Source organism: Silene latifolia, chromosome 4, assembly GCF_048544455.1.
Source record: "Silene latifolia isolate original U9 population chromosome 4, ASM4854445v1, whole genome shotgun sequence".
NCBI classification, from domain to species: Eukaryota; Viridiplantae; Streptophyta; class Magnoliopsida; order Caryophyllales; family Caryophyllaceae; genus Silene; species Silene latifolia.
Genome location: NC_133529.1, coordinates 107,755,101 through 107,763,423, shown reverse-complemented (window position 1 = coordinate 107,763,423; position 8,323 = coordinate 107,755,101). Strand labels below are relative to the sequence as shown.

Sequence of the window (8,323 nt, the reverse complement as noted above, 5' to 3'; positions counted from 1 at the left end):
ATTTGGGTGAGGAAGTAAATGAAATTCAATTAGGGTTCATATTTTCATTTGGGGATTTTTGATGAAGAAGGATGCTGTTAGTTTGGGGGAGATGAAGTTAATAGATAATAAGGGTAGTTTAGGTATATTGTAAAAGTTTAAGACGGAATGTCGTATATAGATCGGGTTTTATAAAAGTCGTTAGCGTAATCAACATTTGGTGGTAATTTTTGGGATTAAGTGATATTTAAGGTGGTAATTTGTAAAAACGGACATAAGTGGGGGTTATTTGTAAAAGTTAGAACATAAATGGGGGTTATTTACAAAATTCACATTTTTTTATTAGTAACTATCAAAATTCCCCACCACGTTACTCTCTCACTCTCTCAATCAAACACTCGTTATACACTAGCATAAACCACCATCACCGCCTCTCGTTACCAGGCCACCATCACCTACCCTGACGCCACCACCAACGCGCCTCGCAAACTACCACCACCAGTTCTCATTCATCATCCCCTTAACTTAACACCACCGATCGCCTTCTTTCATCTCCTTATATACCGAGGTAATACGTGTTCTTCATTTAGTCCTCGTTTATTTAGTAATTAGTATAAATCGATTTCATAAACACCATAATTGAACAATCAAATCAATTTTGCACATCATATTCTTCGTTTAATACCTAATAATTCGTTTATTTAACTTGTTTTTGTTGTTTTAAATGGGTTTTTGATTAATAGGTGTTTGTCAAATACTCCTAGTTTGATTGTGATTTGTGTTACATTTAGTTTGATTAACTAGGTTTTTGGGATGATCAGGGGACATAAAAGCTCAGAAATTTCTGTGGTTTTTTAGTTTAAGTTGGTTTTACTGAGTTTGCTCACACCCTCTTTGTATTGCTGACACGAGGTAAGGCTACATACATCCGACCCCCTTATCCCGCAGTTTGCAGGAGCTATTGAGCCATTCGGGTAAATTGTTGTACTGAGTTTGCTGGTATCTCAAAATTATACTCCTGATATTATGTGTATATTATTGAGGAAAGTTGATCATGATGGAATACAAATTTGTGTATAAAAATGGTATAGAAATTTGTTTGCATCAGTATCAATCAAAATAATTAGTACCACTGTTTGCAAATTGATAATCTTTTGGCATTTTCTCGTCGATAAGTCCATAATTACAGCACTTAAGCAGTGTATAATGTTGGACTTTTGATACTGTAGAAGAGTAGATCCATCCATGGTCCTATGTGTCCTTTATATGGAAATTGATGTCTTAACTGTTCCTCCATTTTTCCGTACATATTATTATTCCCAATCCCCATAGTCTGCTCTTGCTTGTGTGTAATTCTTGATCTTGGCTTTCTTACTGCACACTCTTTCGTAAGACGGTTTTATAGTTAGATTATCATGAGACTGACCCTTATAATGGGAAATTGTTTGATTATTGATGTGCCTTGGGTAGAAGAGTAGAAATTGCTGGAAGAGGTTCTCCAATGGGATTCAAGGTCTTGATTGAAATGAATTAAAGTCAAATAAAAAGATTACCTAAAGGAATTCCAGAACTTAATTTAGGATATGGGCACGATTTAGAAATTTACCACTATTTCACATTTTTCATTTGAATACGACGAGTAGCACACGAAGTTGAATGCAATGTTTAGCTAACTTGAATGATAGGAGTAGAACAACTTGGTGGTCTAGTCTTTTCATTTTCAATTGTTATCCCACACAAGTGTTTGAGTGTCGTGCCTCCTGACACCATTCTAAATTGGGAAGCAATCAAAGCTGCGAATACTCTAGCAGCATATAAGCAGAGGAGGAGGAGAACAACTTATCTGAACTGAAAAAAAGAAATAGAAGCAACTTAAACATCTTAAGAGATTGTTTCTATCCAAATATATAAATCTTAAGAGTTGCTAAGATTTATTGTAATGGTTAACTATATGGTATAACCAACTAAAAAATGATATAAAAAGTTAAGGGACATACTCCAAGAAGGCCTAGTAGATAAATAACTTAGAACTTCTCAAAATTCAGATACCAAGCTTGTGGAATGGTAGGTATTCTCTAGAAATGAATTCCATAAAACAATTTACTAAGTTAGAAATTGCAGATATATTCCAATATAATACTTTTTTATTAGTCATTTCTAACCGTCAATGAAAATATTACTTCAAGGACCAGTAATTTATTTTGTAACTTTTTTTTTGCTTAAATGTACGGTATATTAATGAAATAATTTAATTTACAAGAGAAGTATTTCTACAAGGTAGAGGACAGCTCCACCATGCATGTTTTCAGTACAGATCAAATTAGAAAGCTACGCTAAACATCCTTCACATTCACTGGATATGTAGTCAACTGAGGGTTTCCTTTTTTATATGCTGAACTGAGTCTTGCATTTGTTCCTTTGTTTCTTTGCTCCTTTGCTGCCAGTTTACTTTTATGTCAACTGTTTAGTTTGTAAAAAGTGGCGGTGACTTTGTGATTTAAGAATACTAATTCAATAAATTTATATGCAGGTTGATCGATGACAACGCAAAAGAGAAAAAGAAGAGAAAAAACAGTTCGGGGCAATCTGATGATGGTGTGACAAAGAGAGAAAAGCATTCTGAGAGGGGTCGATCGATCCTGAAGTTAGCATCAAAAGCTCTCAGAGATAAGGACCAATTAAGTTAGAATGGGAAGGTGAGCTGAATTATACTGATGCGTAGAATTTGAGCTTAATTCTAGCATGCAATAGTCTGCCTCCATACTGCATCAATTTGTGTTTTACATTCAGTCCATTATTTAATTTAATTTAATTAATCTCAGTTTTAGTCGCACTTGTGGTATTGGCCTTGATTTCACCTTAAAGTGCAGTAGAATGCAGAATGCAGACAATTTCACCTCAGAATGCAGTTAGACATGGTTCTATGCTATTAGACATTTTTTGTTATTTAAGTTACTGTTTTTGTGGCAGCAAATTGATGATTATACAATGTAACATGATATTTTGGGATAAAAAACAGGCCATTAGTGAGAAAAACAAGAAGAATGCGGCTGAAAGGAAAGCACAATACCATGGTTCTCGAGGAGGATATGGGGGAATTGAGAAGAAAGTTATAAGTTATCTTTTAATTTGATTAATCTCGATTTTGGTACGCTTTAATAGTCACATAGAGTACACAACTAAGCTCCATATATTACGAGAGCTCCTTAGCCAAAGCCAGCCAACGACTTTTACCTCACCATAGCCGCCAGCCAACGATCATCCCACAAACGCAACAATAATCCTTGCCTTATTTACTTTATTCTATAGTTGTTGCATATAATTTGTAATTAATCCCCTTCCGTAAATATGCTTGTGTCCTATAGTATATAAACCCGGCTGCATAAGTGTGTAAAGCAGATTAATTCAATATATATTGAATAAATCAATTACGATATTTTATATTCTATCTATTTCATATTATATTAATGTAAACATGTTTTACAAAAAACAAAGATTCAAACAATACAAATATTAGGATTAGGAGTTTAAGACAACATCCTTATCAAGAACATTGAACTTTGTCACCCAAGAAGCTCATCCTATCCTTTGACCCCCAAGCCAAGATAGTTTTATAGCATATCACTTCTCTCCTGCATTTGAATTATTTCATAGATTTACATTTGTTTTAGTAAAATAAATATAATTAAGCTAAATCTATAACATATATTTAACAGAGGGCAATTATGAAGCTAAACTCTAAGGATCCACTTTTCGGGTGTCACCAACAAAAACAACTTGAATGGAAAATAATAAAGGTACCCCTTCAACTAATAATACTTTTATCTCCTAAATTATATAGTCTATGTTTTATTACTGTGGGCGTATTGGGCTTATTGTATATACGTTGTAGTTGACATGCTTTCGATTTTAGTGTCCTACATAGCCTTTTGGGACCGTCTTATGTGGATATTATATCTGCCAATATCTGTTGGAGATCATCACAGGACGATATATTAATATTATTCCAAATGTACGTCCTTTCATTTGTTTATTTTGTTTTAATATTTACTTCATTTTATATAAATAAAACATGTTGGTATGTAAATAATTTAATTCTATTTTTTGGTTACTTTGTATGTAGTTCATGATTAAAGCTCCAAAGACATACTCGGTTGAGCGGATTGATGAGGTGCGAGAAATTTGGGCTAAATATGCATTGGAGTTCAAGGCGCAAGTATTTGATGGCAGCGTCTAAAGTATTTAGGCTGAACGCTTGAATATTACCTAGATCAGATAGTTTATGTGATGGTTTCGTGGATGGAGAAACTTGTGTTAGTGCTTGTGTTCAAAAATCAATTGTCGATAGCTTGTATTTTGGAGGTTCAAACTTATTTTGTTTTGTTTGGTTGGATTTTAGAGTATAATTGTAAGATTTTCTAGATTTTTTAAAATGTAGCCGGATACAATATTTAAGCTATACGACTACTATTATCGTATAGGGTATGAATTAAACAATTTCCATTTCTAAAATCTGGTTGTGAAAGAGTATGGATGTTTGACAATATTAGTGCAGGCTATATTCATAAATTCTCGCGAAATTGATTTCAAAAAAAAAAAGTGTAGAAGTGTTAGAAATTATTAATCTCATTAATTAACATATTCATATATGTGAGAAATTATTTAGTCATAAAATAATTACAAATCTTATGCATGCAAACATAAAAAGAAGAGATAAGAAAATCGTTTTCTTACCATGAAAAATTTGGTCAAATGGGCACAAATGAAGGTCTCCCACCTTCATTTGTTCTTGAGCTAGAAAATACTTCCTCCATTCAACTCCACTCTACCACTTTGTTTTTTCACGTTCGTCAACGCATGTTTTACGCGGTAAATATCGTTAGCTACGTATTTGAAAAAATTATAAAAGTTATATATTTTTAATGTACTCGTAAAGACGAATCAAACAAGATCCCACATAAATATATTTCCACTTATGTATTGAGAGAAAATCGAGATTGAATGTGCACTTTTGAATAGTGTAAAAAATGGAAATAGGTAGAGTGGAGTTGAATGGAGGAAGTACATGGGATGATCATCCATGACTTCAAAATAGAAGCCCTCCAATAAGTAGCACCCAAGACTATCCCAAAATCCCACAAACTAACATGTACTAGATATTTGTAATGTGGTTTACCTTAAAATCGAATACTAGTACTCATATACTACTACTAGTATTATTAGTGATTGATATATACAAATTAGATTCATAAAAATGATTTTTATGAAGAACAAGAGAGAGAATGTATTGTTTTTCATAAAACATAAGAGAATGGAAAAATTGAGGAAAAATCACTCAATTGTGTTATCAAAAACCGGTGGGTAGGGGGTCATTTAGGACCTTCTCATTTTTCCTTTTTGTCTTCACAAGACAAATTGTGTAAGCATTTGTCCATAGTGATGTCACTATCAAATGTCATAGACAAATGAATAAGGCAAATGAATAAGACAAAACTCTTAACATTTCCCACCAATTTTCGGTTTATCATTGTGTAATACGGAGTCCATTTTATTTTTGTCAATTGTACAATTGTATGTCATGTGACATGTGACATGTCTTATGTCATGTTTCAATTTAAAATGCATATTTAACAAATTAAATATCATTTACAAATTAAATAAATCACATTTAACAAATTGACTAGTAATTCAAAATTACTTTCACATAAAATGGTCATTTAAATACTAGTTAGTATAATTCACAACATCTTGTAATTATAACTAACTTATCATTCTCATCTCGCGTGTTTCGCAAACACCGATTAATTTTAGTAATATAACTTCTTAAATTACTAAATAAAATCTTATTTAATGACATTATAATAAGATGTCATTTTCTCTCTAATGACAATAATTTGTTCAATTTTAAGGAATTAATTAATCTGTATCGACATACAATTGATTAACCTTTTTCAATTAAGAGAATCGTCCTTTAGGTGTGACCTCAAGAGATCAACTGATCACCACCGTCGCACGACAGTAATGTCAAACTCTAGCCAGTCAATCATTACCGATATGTGTGGACCAGTTGACTATATATGTAATGTATCATCCCTTCCGTATTCTTATTATGAGATTTAAATATGTAATCAATATGATCGACAATTGTGATCGCATTATTCTCGGAGGACACATATTCCAACAATCTCCCACTTGTCCTCGACAAATGTGCGTCACCAATTCTCTTGTCCTATTACTATCTCCCACTCAATGCAAGGTGTCTTTCGGGTCGTACTTGCAAGTGATCATATCGAGAGTGGTTTCCTCGATCTGGAGAATAACTAATTGACCGAAATTATCTACCATAGATACCTTCCGAGCGTGGCCACGCATTTCCAGTTCATTACTCCTCGAGTGGCCCTGAGATATTGTTTTAACCCTGACAAAGGGGTGGACAACTTCTATCGCACTATTTCCTTCGACTAGCCACAACCATCATAACCCAAAATATGCCCATTTGACCCCATTTACGAAGGTCGTAGTAACATAAATCAAAGCTAATCTGAAACTGTGCCATCTTAGGCGAGCAGTCTTTAGTCAAAAGAATCGACTCATTAGAATACTATAGTAGCTCTCGCCACGACCAGGCTATATAAATTTGCCAGAACTCTATAAGCGGTCACTGCCCGACAAAGTGTTCCTAACAGTCTGCCTATGTGATCGACTAGTCATCTCACATGACTCTATGGCACTTGAACTTGTCATCAATTGCATCACACTCTAGTCACTTCGAGACGTCACCTCATACAAGTGACTATGGGCGAATACCATGTTAATCCGGGTTCACTTTAATGGGGTTCAATATTGTCTCTACAACCCGTTTGGATGTAACAAAGTATAAAAGGAGTTTTTCAGATTTTAAAAACTCGAACGACAAATGTGATTATCACATATGAATAGTCAATACCTGATTACTATTTCATATTCTATAATCTAATTTGATCTTTTATATAGTTATTAATCTCAATCCAATTGAAATGACATGACTCATCATGTTAAGCCTATGAAAAGGTTTTGGTTAGTAGGTTTTATCAACTTCTTGTACCTAACTCAACCTTACTACATACTCGTTTTCCTTTGTAATGTATACATTTGCATTACAAAACTTTTTGAGTACGTGTCGAGATCCAATCAAGATATAGACCCTCTAGCCTTAGAATAGCTCCCACTGTTTTCACAAAGGTGCGACTCATCCTTCTTGCACATCTCATGATTGCAAGTGTACTCAATTTCCGTTGTAAATATTTCTCATTGTTTTTTATTGCCTAGAACGATTCTAGAAAATCTATTTCTTAGATAACATAGCCACAATGGTATCTTAACCATTCTAATGTGTTTTGATTATGGTTTTGTCGGAAACCATGCGCAATCTCAATTGTCAATTGTCATTTGTGTAACACCCTTACACAAAATTGCATCAAAAACACTTTGCATTACATCCTTAATGCTTCTGCAAGCACTTAAGGGTAATCATTATGGCTTACTTGGTAACTATTACTGTTCCGGGTGTAATTCCAGAGCAGATATTTGTTACCACTCGTAGCTAGTAGAATGATGTCCTTGCTTGAATCCTCCTTGCGGTCTCCTGAAACGATGAACAAACTGAGGGCTCGGCTTTGGCCGAGCGTACTCACTCCGACGCTCAAGTCAGTAAACTTAGAGAGAAGTTGTTGTAACTTGGCTAAGAGTGTATTGTAGAGAGATAAGGAAGATATTACCAGATGAACAGTGGTTATTAGGTCAATTTGTGGATCCTTTCCTCAATGAAGGTTGAGGAGTATTTATAGGCATTCACCTTTTGTCACGTAGTGGCCAAGTGGCCAAGTGGCTCATTAGGTGGAAAGACCGTTGTACCCTTGGCCGATGGACCTGTGGTAGGCTCGCCGAGGGTCTTGGATATGAGTACGCGGATGTGTGTCCCGGCTGGCTAGTTGTCTGGCCGAGACTGGGTGACAGCCGATGTGCTTCATCGGCTAGGCTGTCTAAGTTGTTGACTTTGCTGTGGATATCTTTGACCTTGCTCAATATGTTGACTTTGGTCAGCGGTGCAGAATATGCCCCATCAATTTGCCCCCAGCGTAGTCTATGCCGTGGCATGGGCTCCGATGTATGTTGAGCGTATATTCTGCGCAAGTATTTTGCAAAAATTTTCTGCGTAGCTTCTTCTGATGCATCGGCTTGATCATTCGTAGGCCTACCATATCCCCCCTCCACATGGATGCGTAAAGGGTATCCGATGTGGGAAAGAATGTGATGCCGGCCGAGACCAGGGCTGAGAGTGCCGGTTATTTCTGATTGCCCCCGG

The 8,323-nt window shown here is 35.1% G+C and overlaps 1 long non-coding RNA gene across 1 annotated transcript; it reads left to right on the top strand.

The window, feature by feature from the left end:
- Positions 1-338: 338 nt before the first annotated feature.
- Positions 339-4,449, top strand: LOC141652394 (uncharacterized). The gene is made up of 5 exons (XR_012547186.1): positions 339-547; positions 2,510-2,675; positions 2,999-3,776; positions 3,893-3,991; positions 4,103-4,449. It is a non-coding gene; the product is annotated as an uncharacterized LOC141652394 (long non-coding RNA).
- The last annotated feature ends 3,874 nt before the right edge of the window (positions 4,450-8,323 follow it).